Below are 15,954 nucleotides of genomic sequence, written 5' to 3'. Positions count from 1 at the left end.
TCAAGGGGGCTCTATGGTCTGGGGACAGAGAAAGGATAGGGTGGGAGGAGGAAAGAGGGACAGAGAGAAACAGTTGGGTCAGTCTTTTATAGAGCATGTCAAACAGGAGATGTCTCTGAAGGAAAGACGGATATCATGTTGTGGCCTTTAAAGAGTTTTAAGTTTGTCGCCGTGTCTTTGTAGAATGAAACCAATCTGCTTTAGCCTGTATCGGAAATGACAGTCTGAAAGGGAATGCTTGAAAACAATCGATCTAAAACTGGTGTCATAACAACACTGAACATTACATAAAATTCTCCAGTAGATGCATTTGATTAAACTTTTCCACTAGGATTTAGCATGTAAGCTAATATTTGAAACAAGCTTTGCATGCTCTGTTTCAGTAACTTGAACCCAAGTTTGGTGGGTGGGTGTCTTTATTTTCAACTGATTTTTTTCCCAGATCAATTTCTCAAGCAAGAATTTTACTAGGACTGTTTGAGTAGGGAGGGGAAAACTAGCTGCTGTTGGAAGAGAGGTTTGGAACTCTTTCTTATTGGTCTATTAACTGATTTCAAAGCTCCATCCCACCAAAACGGGCTGAAATTTCAGGTCTCTTCAAACAGCTCTTACACTAAAAGGGCATTATCATAATTTTTACAACCTCACAATATTATTCCAACCTCACAATATTATTCCAACCTCCATAGTGTGTAAATGTGTATAAAACACAGTAAAATCATGTTTTTGACTGCACTGGGCCGTTAGAACCATGTAACAAAGTAAACGCCAACATAGCGTTGGGCCACTACAAGCAACCAAACAGCTTCAATGCGCTTTGGCATAGATTCAACAAGTGTCTGGAACTCTATTGGAGGGATGCCACACCATTCTTTCATGAGAAATTCCATCATTTGGTGTTTTGTTGATAGTGGTGGAAAATGGTGTCGGGCGTCGCTCCAGAATCTCCAATAAGTCTTCAATCAGGTTGAGATCTGGTGACTAACCCCTCTATTTTCCTATGAAACCCCTCCTTTTAAAGTCCCTGAGAAAAAACTGGACATTTTTATACATGACCCTAAGCATGATGGGATGTTAATTGCTTAATTAACTCTAGATCCACACCTGTGTGGATGCACCTGCTTTCAATTTACTTTGTGTCCCTCATTTACGCAAGTGTTTTCTTTATTTTGGCAGTTACCTGTATATCAAAAGAGAATAGCAAGCAAACCATACATGCACTACAATGAGTTTGGCTTCAAGCATTCCCCTGATTGTCAGTTTCTCGTTATAGTCTGAAGCAATGCATATGGTGCACTGCTGCACAAGACTAGTGATCGCCGATCACAACACATGCCTCACACTTAACCAGTGGTTTATTTGTATTGAAAGCTGACTATCATTTCAGTGTTTTTGTATAATGGTATTGTTTCTCTGATACTAGTCATTGTGAAGGACCTAGTTGTCTCATGAATGAACTAGACTTCACTGCCCTAGAAGGGTATCAACATTTAGCAGGTTAGAGATCTATCTACCGGTGTGATGCCGCTACTTGATAAGTTAAGTGTTGAAGCCAGGTTGTGTCAATGTTATTTCAACACTACTCCCAACCTGTGTGTTCGCAAGACTCGTACTGTGACCATAAGTGTGTGCGAGAGAAAGTGTGTGTGTGTGTGTCGATGTGCATTTGACTCCGTTTGTGTATTTTTGTGTGTGTGAGGTGAGAGCGAACATCCCTGATATCTGGTAGAGTTCCCTCCACTAAAAGTGAATCATGTATACTGAACAAAAATATAAATGCAACATGCAACAATTTCAAAGATTTTACTGAGTTACAGTTCATGTAAGCAAATCAGTCAATTGAAATAAATGAATTAGGCCCTAATCTATGCAATTGTGTTTGTTGACATCAGCAAACCGCTTGCCCACACGACGCCATACACGTAGTCTGCACTTGTGTGGCTGGTTGGACATGCTGCTAAATTCTCTAAAATGACGGAGGTGGCTTATGGTAGAGAAAATAACATTAAATTATCTGGCAACATGTGGACATTCCTGCAGTCAACATGCCAATTGCACACGCCCTCAAAATCTGCGACATCTGTGGCATTGTGTTTGACAAAACTGCACATTTTACAGTGGCCTTTTATTGTCCCCAGCAAAAGGTGCACCTGTGTAATGATCATGCAGTTTAATCAGCTTCTTGATATGCCACACCTGTCAGGTGGATAGATTCTCTTGGCAAAGGAGAAATGCTCATTAACAGGGATGTAAACAAATTTGTGCACAACATTTTAGAGAAATAAGCTTTTTCTGTATGGGAAATTTCTGGGATCTTTTATTTCAGCTAATGAAACATGGGACCAACACTTTACATGTTATATTTTTGTTCAGTGTAGATCACTAAGGTTAGGAGCAAGGCCGAGCTACTGTACATTAGTGGTCCATCCCAGCTCCTACGCCCGAGCCCTGCCTTACCAGTGGCTTCCAACTCAACATTTATGACCTTTTGGGACTTGTGCTTAACATTCTTGTGTGTGTGGGACATTTTAATCTTGTATTATAAGAATAGTGTTACTGTATATGCAAAAACTGTATTTTGCTCAACAGTTCCCATTTGCAGATATTGTACAGTTGAGTACTTAATCTTGCAAAGGATTTTAATTTGTGTGTTTATATAGTACATGTATATGCATATCAACTATTGTGTATATTTTGCTTAGATCCAAGTATTATTATACTGCAGTTCAGTTGCAAATGATTTGTTTGACTGTTTGTGTACTACTGTCAAGATGTTTGAACCTGTTGCAACATGGTGTGTTCATATTTTTATTTTGTTAAAGTTGTATATTATAATATTGTATTTAATTTTACATCATATAAGGCTTGATGCTGAAAGATGGTCTTTAATTTTATGGCATTCATAAAATAATTGGATTTGGTGTAAATTACTTCAAAATATATATATTTTTTACCCTGTTTGCTATCCATAGTAACCTCTATCTAAGTGTGTAGACTGCTACTACATCCTATCAGCTCTTAACATAGTCATTTAGTAGACACTCTTATCCAGAGCGATTTTACAGGAGCAATGAGGGTTAAGTGCCTTTGTTCCAAATTCTCAATCTGGCATTTCAATAAATAAAATAAGACAGATGGAGCTCAATCTTACTGAATATTTATATTATTGTAGTGTCAATATGACAATATTGTTTTGTCATTCAAGTTGCCCTGAAGTAGTTTAAAACTGATTCTGGATTCCTGATTTTAAATACTTTTCGGCAGTGCAGAGGCTACATGAGATTATGATGCGTATCATTTAGATGGATGTAAATATCCTTCTGTACATGGAAGCTTTGAACCACAGTGTCTTTATCTACAATAGTTGCTCATTTTCTCATGCCAATTTCAAGTAATTTCCTTTCCACTGAAATACTGTATTAAAACCGCAATGTGAATGAACATACTGGAGTCCTTTTCCCACAGACTACAGCGTAGCTGTTATCGTTACTGTCAGTGCCCTGATAGTCATACTGACTTGAATAACTAGTGTACAAAGGAATATCATTTTCACAAACAAACCAACCAACAACTGTGATGTTTTTGGTTGTAGAGCATAGACTTGCATATAAATGACTGTCCTGTTCTGCTTTCAATTCAATACTCTGTTGTATTGGAAACAAAACACACTATTACAGGCCAGCAGATCTGCGGTCTTTCCCCACAGTCTTGGGTGATGGTGTATACAAAGACAACTGGGATCTCGGGGAAAAATGTAATCATGATGTAATCGGTAATCTTCAAGTAGGAAAATCGGAGCTCTGGAAAGAGGCCCAAGTTTCTGAGTTGGATGACGGTTCCAAGCGATTTGTCGTATCCATGTTTTTGCCTGAAACATATTTTTTTCAGACGCTTGACTCAATATTTAAAGGAGAAATACGGTAACTTGAGGTCAAATCTTTCAAAATGTGTAAATAGAAAAATGGATTACTAGTGAATCATTTATTTCAAATGTTTTGTTTTGACTCTTCCATCAGCCTGTATCTGAAATGCCATTTGATTTCACCCCGTTTTTTGTTGTTGGTTAACGTGGTCTTTTCTTTGCTGCCTATGTATCATCCCTCATTTTTGTACAAAAGTCAATAAAAACCCAATTGTAACTCAAATTGCTTGCTTGTTAATTTTTAAAATATATATATAAATAAATGGCCTAGAAGCAAAGCAAAGGCCATGTTTGTTCAGGCAATTTTACTATGGACTTTCTTGACCGCTGTTTTGTAGGCCATTTTATGCTGAGCCTGTTTTACACTGTTGGACATTTTACCACAAGGTGTCAGCAAAGGCAAAGCCAACGCGACAGTACTGCATACATCCCACTAAACCATAAACTCCAGTGGTGCTCTGTCGCCATAACTAGATGCCAGGAGGTAAGTTTCCAACCTGACCGATGGGAAGTGTCATCCAAACAACATAAGAGGTCCTGAAATTCTATTGATTAGTCGAGCTACGATCTTAGTCTCCCTGCTCCTCAAAACAATATAATGGCATCGATTTCCTGTTTTTGGTCTTAGCCAGAATATTTTAAGCACTCACAATTGTGACCATAAGTAACTTGGGTAGTAGACCATGTAGCCAACAATAAATCGGAGTAATAACAGTCAGTAATTACCTTGCAACGTTGTGGGTTAAATGTATACGTAGGTAGCATTATAATAAACATGACAGTTAGAGGCTCTAACATGGACGCTTTCACTAATCTTACCTCACGAGGTAGGTTAATAGAAAGCGATTCCATAGCCTTTGTCATTAGAGTTGATGGTATGTGGAAATTCTATTGTATAAAATCCCATCAAACATTGAGTAGCCTACCTATTTTCTATACAACAAAAAAATCTACAGTCGGATTGTATAATTAATCAGGCCTGAGTGGGTGTGGTGTGGTATGCTTGGATACAGCCCTTAGCCGTGGTATATTGGCCATATACCACAAACCCCCAGGGTGACTTATTGCTATTATAAACTGGTTACCAACGTAATTAGAGCAATAAAAATAAATGTTTTGTCATACACGTGGTATATTGTCTATTATAAACTGGGTGGTTCGAGCCCTGAATGCTGATTGGCTGACAGCCGTGGTTATCAGACCGTATACCACGGGTATGACAAAACATTTATTTTTACTGTTGTAATTACATTGGTAACCCGTTTATAGCCGTGGTATATTGGCCATATACCACACCCCCTCGGGCCTTATTGCTTTAATATCCCACACCCCCTCGGGCCTTAAGCTGCGTTCATATTCATAACCAAGTGGAAAGCTGGAATTTACCGCATACGACTGGGAAAAATCCAGTTGAACGGACTTCCAACTGGGAAACTCGTCTCTCATCCCTGTGCTCAGTTCCCCACTTGCAACTCTGATGTCATTGTCAACAAAAAAGATGGCAAGGCGGCATCTTCAGAAATGATTGTTTATTGTAATAACTAAATACAAATTGTTTATAAAACATTTATTCTGTTCATCTTCCTTTTGAGTTTTTTTCAGCAAACTTAACATGTGTAAATATTTGTATGAACATAACAAGATTCAACAACTGAGACATAAACTGAACAAGTTCCACAGACATGTGACTAACAGAAAATGGAATAATGTGTCCCTGAACAAAGACAAAGGGGGGGTGGGGTCAAAATCAAAAGTAACAGTCAGTATCTGGTGTGGCCACCAGCTGCATTAAGTACTGCAGTGCATCTCCTCCTTATGGACTGCACCAGATTTGCCAGTTCTTGCTGTGAGATGTTACCCCACTCTTCCACCAAGGCACCTGCAAGTTCCCGGACATTTCTTGGGAGAATGGCCCTAGCCCTCACCCTCCGATCCAACAGGTCCCAGACGTGCTCAATGGGATTGAGATCCGGGCTCTTCGCTGGCCATGGCAGAACACTGACATTACTGTCTTGCAGGAAATCACGCACAGACCGAGCAGTATGGCTGGTGGCATTGTCATGCTGGAGGGTCATGTCAGGATGAGCCTGCAGGAAGGGTACCACATGAGGGAGGATGATGTCTTCCCTGTAACGCACAGCGTTGAGATTGCCTGCAATGACAACAAGCTCAGTCCGATGATGCTGTGACACACTGCCCCAGACCATGACGGACCCTCCACCTCCAAATCGATCCCGCTCCAGAGTACAGGCCTCGGTGTAACGCTCATTCCTTCGACAATAAGCGCGAATCCAACCATCTCCCCTGGTGAGACAAAACCGCAACTTGTCAGTGAAGAGCACTTTTTGCCAGTCTTGTCTGGTCCAGCGACGGTGGGTTTGTGCCCATAGGCGACGTTGTTGCCGGTGATGTCTGGTGAGGACCTGTCTTACAACAGGCCTACAAGCCCTCAGTCCAGCCTCTCTCAGCCTATTGCGGACAGTCTGAGCACTGATGGAGGGTTTGTGCATTCCTGATGTAACTCGGGCAGTTGTTGTTGCCATCCTGTACTTTTCCCGCAGGTGTGATGTTCGGATGTACCGATCCTGTGCAGGTGTTGTTACACGTGGTCTGCCACTGCGAGGACGATCAGCAGTCCGTCCTGTCTCCCAGTAGCGCTGTCTTCGGCGTCTCACAGTACGGACATTGCAATTTATTGCCCTGGCCACATCTGCAGTCCTCATGCCTCCTTGCAGTATGCCTAAGGCACGTTCACGCAGATGAGCAGGGACCCTGGGCATCTTTCTTTTGGTGTTTTTCAGAGTCAGTAGAAAGACCTCTTTAGTGTCCTAAGTTTTCATAACTGTGACCTTAATTGCCTACCGTCTGTAAGCTGTTAGTGTCTTAATGGCCGTTCCACAGGTGCATGTTCATTAATTTTTTATGGTTCATTGAACAAGCATGGGAAACAGTGTTTAAACCCTTTACAATGAAGATCTGTGAAGTTATTTGGATTTTTATGAATTATCTTTGAAAGACAGGTTCTTGAAAAAGGGACATTTCTTTTTTTGCTGAGTTTACAATCACAAACCTTAAATGACCTCCATGTTTGACATCCATGTTTGATGGTATTTCCCAGGTCAAAACATGAATGCACCAAAGTCCTATTTACATCTTCACAACCTTTAATTACCACCTCTCACTTGGTTATGAATGCAGCATTAAATATACCATGGCTAAGGGCTGTTCTTTAACACCTCAATCACACCTACAGTGTTTTTGCACAAAATGGTACGGATATGTGTCCAACAAAAGTTCAACATTCACGCCTCGATGACCCCGACAGCGTCAATGCATTTTGATACACCAGAAGTACATTCACTTCCAATGGAACGCTGCGTTTGCCTTGCACGGTTAGTTGCAGTGCATTCTGTGTCATGCATATGTTGGATTTATCAAATGTATGCATTCAATTGTATGTGTAAATGGCTTGACAGAAATGGTAGCAGAAGGTGAATGTTTAATTTTTGTTGCACACATATCCAGATGATGCTGCATACAATTTTTCCAATGATGCTGTAGGTGTGATCGAGGAGTCACCTTCTGCAACTATTTCTGTCAAGCTGTCTACACATACAATTTGATGCATACATTCAATATACAATGTATGCACCACACAGAATGCACTGCCACTGACTCTGCAACGGAATGCTGCAAGGCAAATGCAGCGTTGCATTGGAAATGAATTTACTTCTGGTGTACCAAAATGCAATGATGCTGTCGGTGTGATTGAGTCGTTCTCTGCTTTGGGTGCATAGATAAAGCCATTACGCCTTGATCACACCGATAGTGTGTTTGAGCAAAATGGTATGCAGCATCATCTGGATATGTGTACAACAAAGTTCAACATTCACCTTCTGCTACCATTTCTGTCAAACTGTCTACGCACAGTTTGATGCATACAGTTAGATAAATCCTAGGTATGCTCCACACAGAACAGAAAGCAGTGCAACGCAACGCTGTAGGGCAAATGCAGCTTTCCATTGGAAATTAATGTACTTATGGTGTACCAAAATGCAAAAAGCTGTCGGTGTGATCAAGGCGTTAGCCGTGGTAGCCTATATTGGCTATATACCACAAACCTCGAGGTGCCTTATTACCATTATAAACTAGTTAAACATAAATACAACAGTAAACAAGTATTTTTGCGTTATACCCGTGGTAAATTGCTTGATACACATGGCTGAAATGCTGTTTCAGCCAATGAATCAGCATCCAGGAACCAAAACTACCCGGTTTAGAAACGCCCATTGAAGCGTGAAAAGGGCAGACGCTAGGACATACAAATAACCTAGCCAATGGCGTCACTCTTGACTTGTGTGTTGTGGTCGATAACCTACCTCATTGAAGCGTTCTAGACGAAGTGAATGGATATTCACAATGCATCGACTGAAGTAACAAAGAAACGAAGACGGTGAGTTGCTACGTTTGTTAAAATTGTATTCATATCAACCGTTTTTTTTTGAATGCTTAACAACTTTGCGAGTTTCCTGTGGCGTTGACATTCTACATAATTGTCGATTTGAAGTTGACTTCTCGACGGTGAGTGTCGTTCCAATGTTTACATAGCTTCAACATAGGAAGCGCGAGCGTCTAGGCTTCAGCGATAAATTCCGACATTTTAACAGATTGACTGCATAAACAGCAAAAAACGTAATTCTGTGACCAAACTTTGCATCTTCACTGTATTTCAGTGGACATTGTTACAAGTAGTCCTTGTGCATAAAGATATGGTTTGTTTAACTTTGCAATGACTGGTTTTTGTTTGACAAGTAAAATAATCAAGACTCTCAGCATCACTCTGTTACGTGGAATTGGTAATTGTCAAAGTCCTCTGCCCCGGTTTGGGTTCAGAGGCTGGCACAGCTGGCTGCCAGGCAGTCATTGGCCAGGGAGGGTTTAGGCACGGAACAGCTGGGTACTGGGGGGGTCCACAGGGAGGGGACCAGGTGCAACATGTACACTACTTTAATTTGACTAAGTGTGTGTGTGTATGGTGGGCGGCCAGCATTTTGCAACCCTTTGACTTGGCTGTGCAAGTTTTAAAATGTATTGGTCGCCTCGGTGCACTGAACATCCTCTATTTTTATAGGAGGCTAAAGCCACGATTTGGTCAAACGGTAAAGTATATTATCCTCATGATTAATGTAATGAAAGGGTCTGCCTGCCTTCCCCTGTAGGATAATGTTACCTGTTTTGCTGGGGCCTGCTGCTGTGTTGAGTGAGCCACTCTCCCCTTTCTGATTATATAACAATGAGTTCTGATTGTATAACATTTTAAAATCCAATTGTGGGGAAAACACTCTGGTTAGCCTCTTGTCATGCTTGGGTAGAGGAGGGTCAGCTTTAATTCTCAATTCTCAGCTCAATAGCAACTACAGTGCATTCGGAAAGTGTTCAGACCCCTTGACTTTTTCCACATTTTATGTTACAGCCTTATTCTAAAATAGATTTTTTTTAAATTCTTCCCCTCAATCTATATACAATACCCCATAATGACAGCAAAAACAGATTTAGACATTTTTGCCAATTTGTTTGAAATAAACTGAAATATTACATTTACATAAGTATTCAGACCTTTTACTCAGTACTTTCTTGAAATCTTTGGCAGCGATTACAGCCTCGAGTCTTCTTGGGTATAACTCTACAAGCTTGGCACACCTGAATTTGGAGAGTTTCTCCCATTATTCTCTGCAGATCCTCTCAAGCTTTGTCAGGTTGGATGGGGAGCGTCGCTGCACAGCTATTTTCAGGTCTCTCCAGAAATGTGCGATCGGGTTCAAGTCCGGGCTCTGGCTAGGCCAATCGAGGACATTCGGACACTTGTCTCGAAGCCACTCCTGTGTTGTCATGGCTGTGTGCTTAGGGTCGTTGTCCTGTTGGAAGGTGAACCGGCGCCCCAGCCTGAGGTCCTGTGCATTCTGAAGCAGGTTTTCATCAAGGATCTCTCTGTACTTTGCTCCATTCATCTTTCCCTCGATCCTGACTAGTCTCCCAGTTCCTGCCGCTGAAAAACATCCTCACAGCATGATGCTGCCACCATGCTTCACCTTAAGGATAGTGCCAGATTTCCTCCAGAGGTGACACTTGGCATTCAGGCCAAAGATTCAATCTTGGTTTCATCAGACCAGAGAATCTTGTTTCTCTTGGTCTGAGAATCCTTAGGTGCCTTTTGGCAAACTCCAAGCGGGCTCTCATGTGGCTACCGTCTGGCCACTCTAACATAAAGACCTGATTGGTGGAGTGCTACAGAGATGGTTGTCCTTCTGGAAGTTTCTCCCATCTCCACAGAGGAACTCTAGATCTCTGTCAGTTTCCATAGGGTTTTTGGTCACCTCCCTGATCAAGGCCCTTCTCCCTCGATTGCTCAGTTTGGCTGGGTGGCCAGCTCTAGGAAGAGTCTCAAACTTCTTCCATTTAAGAATGGTGGAGGCCACTGTGTTCTTGGGGACCTTCAATACTTGCAGACATTTTTTTGTACTCTTCCCCAGATCTTTGCCTCGACACAATCCTGTCTTGGAGCTCTATGGACAATTCCTTCGACCTCATGGCTTGGTTTTTGCTCTGACATGCACTGTCAACTGTGGGACATTATATAGACAGGTGTGTGCCTTTCCAAATCATATCCAATCAATTGAATTTACCACAGATGGACTCCAATCAAGTTGTAGAAACATCTCAAGGATGATCAGTGGAAACAGGATGCACCTGAGCTCAATTTCGAGTCTCATCATAAAGCGTCTGAATACTTATGTAAATAAGGTATTTCTGTTTTTTTATTTTTAATACATTTGCAAACATTTCTAAACACCTGTTTTCACTTTGTCATTATGGGGTGTCGATTGAGTAAAAAAATATATTTAATCGATTTTATAAGGCTGTAACGTAACAAAATGTGGAAAAAGTCAAGGGGTCTGAATACTTTCCGAAAGCACTGTGCTTTATAAACAAGATATTTGATATGGCTTTGCAAAATGCACATTGGTCATTGCGAGTCCATAGCCTCATTTGACGGTAGACTGCAATTGAAATTTACATAAAATGTACTGTTTGATTAAAAAACCCTGGAGTCGATGTCCACTCCCACGCTCCCCCTAATTAGCATAATACAATCCCCATACAAATCTGTATATTTAAGCTAGATGTTTTTTTGTTGTTGTCTTAATCCCCTGCATCCGCCGATGTTGCACTTCCGCATCTGCGGTGAAAGGTGACAGAGCTAAAGCGGTGTTTGTCAGACCATGCGACATCCAGAAAATCGGTCTTCTCACAAAATTGTCTGCAGCGTCCAAATGGTTTTGCCTACAAACTATTATGACCCCTCTATGGAAAGATGTCACACTCAGTTTTGCTCTATGACCCCTAACAAGCGTATTGGGACTTGTCTGAAGTTTGTACAGCCGCTCTGACAACTTCTTTTGGGGGGGGGCTTATCTGTTCTATGTATTGAATCTGTTGTTCAATGCATTTGTATGGGCTAATAGCAGTAAGGCCAAATTACATTTTTCATCATATATATATTTTTTTTTATACTTCAAGGGGTTTTACAATTCAAACTAAAAATGTCTAAATGATCCTTAGTATGACCTTCTTAAAACAATTCCATATACAGTGTCAAGAAAAAGTATGTGAGCCCTTTGGAATTACCTGGATTTCTGCATAAATTGGTCATCAAATTTGATCTGATCTTCATCTAAGTCACAACAATAGAGAAACGGTGTGCTTACAATAATTTGTGTGTTATTAGTTTATTTTTCTTGTCTATATTGAATACATCGTTTAAATATTCACAGTGTAAGTTGGAAATAGTATGTGAACCCCTAGGCTAATGACTTCTCCAAAAGCTAATTGTAGTCAGCAAACCTGGAGTCCAATCAATGAGATGAGATTAATCACAAGAAGCATTGCCTGATGTGAACCATGCCTTGAATAAAGGGATCTCAGAAGACCTAAGATTAAGAATTGTTGACTTGCTGGAAAGGGTTACAAAAGTATCTCTATAAGCCTTGATGTTCATCACTCCACAGTAAGACAAATTGTCTATAAATGGAGAAAGTTCAGCACTGTTGCTACTCTCCCTAGGAGTGGCCGTCCTGCAAAGATGACTGCAAGAGCATAGCACAGAATGCTAAGTGAGGTTAAGAAGAATCCTAGAGTGTCAGCTAAAGACTTACAGACATCTCTGAAACATGCTAACATCTCTGTTGACGAGTATACGTTACTACGTAAAACACTAAACAAGAATGGTGTTCATGGGAGGACACCATGGAAGCAGCCACTGCTGTCAAAAAAACATTGCTGCACGTCTGAAGTTTTCTAAAGTGCACCTGGATGTTCCACAGCGCTACTGGTAAAATATTCTGTGGACAGATGAAACTACAGTTGAGTTGTTTGGAAGGAACACACAACACTATGTGTGGAGGAGAAAAGGCGCAGCACACCAACATCAAAACCTCATCCCAACTGTAAAGTATGGTGGAGGGAGCATCATGGTTTGGGGCTTCCTCAGGGCCTGGACAGCTTGCTATCATCGACGGAGAAATTATTTCCCAAGTTTATCAAAACATTTTGTAGGAGAATGTTAGGCTATCAGTCCGCCAATTTGAAGCTCAACAGAAGTTGGGTGACGTAACCAGACAACGACCCGAAACACAGAAGTAAATTATCAACAGAATGGCTTCAACATAAGAAAATATGCCTTCTGGAGTGGCCCAGTCAGAGTCCTGACCTCAACCTGATTTGAGATGCTGTGGCATGACCTCGAGAGAGCAGTTCACACCAGACATTCCAAGAATATTGCTCAACTGAAAGTTTTGTAAAGAGGAATGGTCAAATTCCTCCTGACCGTTGTGCAGGTCTGATCCGCAACTACAGAAAATGTTTGGTTGAGCTTATTGCAGCCAAAGGAGGGTCAACCAGTTATTAAATCCAAGGGTTCACATACTTTTTCCACCCTGCACTGGGAATGTTTACACTGTGTTCAATAAAGACATGAAAACCTATACTTGTTTGTGTGTTATTAGTTTAAGCAGACTGTGTTTGTCTATTGTTGTGAACTAGATGATCAGATCAAATTTTATGACCAATTTATGTAGAAATCCAGGTATTTCCAAAGGGTTCACATACTTTTTCTTGCCATTGTAGCTTAGTACAGTGGTTCCCAAACTTTTTATAGTCCCGTACCCCTTCAAACATTCAACCTCCAGCTGCGTACCCCCTCTAGCACGAGGGTCAGCGCACTCTCAAATGTTGTTTTTTGCCATCATTGTAAGCCTGCCACAGACACACTATACGATACATTTATTAAACATAAGAATTAGTGAGTTTGTCACAACCCGGCTCGTGGGAAGTGACAAAGAGCTCTTATAGGACCAGGGCACAAATAATAATCAATAATTTTGCTCTTTATTTAACCATCTTACATATATAAAACCTTATTTGTTCATCAAATTGTGAATAACTCATCACAGGGTAATGAGAAGGGTGTGCTTGAAAGGATGCACATAACTCTGCAATGTTGTATTGGAGTGAGTCTCAGTCTTAAATCATTTCCCATGCAGTCTGTTCCTGTATTTAGTTTTCATGCTAGTGAGGGCCAAGAATCTACTCTCGCATAGGTACGTGGTTGCAAAGGGCATCAATGTCTTAACAGTGCAATATGCCAAGGCAGGATACTCTCAGTGCAGCCCAATCCAGAAATCTGGCAGTGGCTTCTGATTTAAATAAAATTTTCACAGAACTGCTTGTTGCAATTTTGATGAGGTACTCTTGTTCAGATATCTGTAAGTGGACGGGAGGCAGGGCATGAAAGGGATAACGAATCCAGTTGTTTGGGTCATCCGGTTTGGGAAAGTACCTGCATAATTGTGCACCCAACTCACTCAGGTGCTTCGCTATATCACATTTGACATTGTCCGTAAGCTTGAGGTTATTTGCACACAAATCATACAATGATGGAAAGACCTGTGTGTTGTCCTTGTTAATGCAGACAGAGAAGAGCTCCAACGTCTTATGCATAGCTTCAATTTTATTCCGCACATTGAATATAGTTGCGGAGAGTCGCTGTAATCCTAGATTCAGATCATTCAGAAAAAACATCACCCAGATAGGCCAGTCGTGTGAGAAACTCGTCATCAGTCAAGTGGTCAGACAAGTGGAAATTATGGCCAGTCAACTTTTAAGCTTGTCTCTAAATTCCCCAAAATATGTCAATACTTTGCCCCTTGATAACCAGCGCACTTCTGTATGTTGTAAAAGTCTTACATGGTCACTGCCCATATCATTACACAGTGCAGAAAATACACGAGAGTTCAGGGGCCTTGCTTTAAAAAAGTGAACCATTTTCACTGTAGTATCAAATGTCAGGGCTTAGTCTGTAGAGGGTTATTAGTACATGGCTACTAGCAGTGGCTATTATCTTTTGGAGTTCGTGATCTAGGTAATGGGTTTTGAGTTTCCACTTAGGCCAACTCGGGTGATGAATTAGCCCCAAATAAATTAGCCTATGATATTAGATCACATAAAGATGTAGTCAAATTCATCTCTATTTAACCAAAAATATATAATTCTGGAGCCTTATTTTAACAGTAAAATATAACAATAGCATAATTGTCTACCCACAATGCATTACATTCACTGGATTAGGTTGCACATTAAAATACTTTGAATCACAACATAAGATGATGAAAAAAAATATTTATTCAATACCATCTCAGTATATTATACTTTTTAATAAAGCACTGAGAATGATACTCTTATATTGCGTGACAGCAGATTATATATATTTTTGGGGTGTGACCAAATCATGCGCTGGTGCCACAAACTGAAAAACTTAGTGCCACCAGTGGGAAATGTTAATCTGGAGCCCTGAGTGGCTCAGTTGGTAGAGCATGGCGCTTGCAACGCCAGGGTTGTGGGTTCGATTCCCACGGGGGGCCAGTACAAAAAAAGTATGAATGTATGTACTTGTAAGTCGCTCTGGATAAGAGCGTCTGCTAAATGGCTTAAATGTAAATGTAAATCATGGCCACCTAATCATCCCCAGCTTCCAATTGGCTCATTCATCCCCCTCCTCTCCACTGTAACTATTCCCCAGGTCATTGCTGTAAATGAGAATGTGTTCTCAGTCAACTTACCTGGTAAAATAAGGATACGAAAAAAAAATAGTTGGTGATGCCTTGTCAAGAGTGTTGGAGAGGAGCGGCAAGAATGACGGAGAGAAGAGGATGAAGAGGGATATGGAGTCATTTATCTGTGTGCTGGATCTGCCCAGCCAGTCACTACGGGAGACCAGAGGCACCTCAGGACAGTCTGTCTGTTTACCAGCGCTCTCTCTCTCTTCTGTGCCTTCATCTCTCATTCTCTCTTCCATCTCTTATTCTCTCTGTCTGACTTTCTCTGGGGTGTTTTTAAACAAATGAGCATGTCTCATAAAAAAAAAGAAAGTCAGACCGAGATTGACTTTGTTTCTCCTGTCTTTCTCTCTCTTTCTCTTCTTCTTTCATTCTGTCTGCCTCATTTACTGTCTTCAACCCCCGCAGCGCCCTCCCTGCCCCAACCCCCGCAGCGCCCTCCCTGCCCCAACCCCCGCAGCGCTCTCTTTGTTTTCATCACTGTCCTTCCTCTCAGCCAATCTATCATACCACAACTTTCTTTCTTGTTCTTTCCTCCCATCCACCCTCTTCTCTTTGCCACCATATCGGTGCACAACGATATTTCCCCCACCATCTCATTCTCATGCTATCCAACTCACTTCCCTGTGGCATATATTCTCTTTTTTACTTAATTCATTTGTCTTGTCATCTCTTTTTTTTTTACTTAATTCATTTGTCTTGTCATCTCTCTTTTGCATTTTCTTCCCTCTTTCGTGCTCTCTCTTATTTTCTCTCTCACAGCTAAAGTTATGAGAATGTATTAAGGAGAGATGTTCAGTTAACAGATGGGGTTTAGTTAATAGCCCAATGGACCACCTACTATCCCTCCTATTACAAGAC

General features: G+C 41.1%; 1 protein-coding gene across 2 annotated transcripts in view; it reads left to right on the top strand.

Annotated features, from left to right (window-relative positions):
* The first annotated feature begins 8,266 nt into the window (after nt 1-8,266).
* The window catches only part of LOC120020472 (SPRY domain-containing SOCS box protein 4-like), a 126,782-nt gene continuing 119,094 nt past the window's right edge, over nt 8,267-15,954 (top strand). The window contains exon 1 of one of the 2 annotated variants that reach the window (XM_038964172.1): nt 8,267-8,375. The gene's annotated coding sequence lies outside the window, so the exon portion shown is untranslated. The remainder of the gene's footprint in view (nt 8,376-15,954) is intronic. The other variant, XM_038964170.1, reaches the window with a different exon arrangement.

This window comes from Salvelinus namaycush, chromosome 25 (genome assembly GCF_016432855.1).
Source record: "Salvelinus namaycush isolate Seneca chromosome 25, SaNama_1.0, whole genome shotgun sequence".
NCBI lineage: Eukaryota > Metazoa > Chordata > Actinopteri > Salmoniformes > Salmonidae > Salvelinus > Salvelinus namaycush.
Note: the sequence above shows the minus strand (reverse complement) of the source record. Positions and strands in the feature narration are given on the sequence as shown.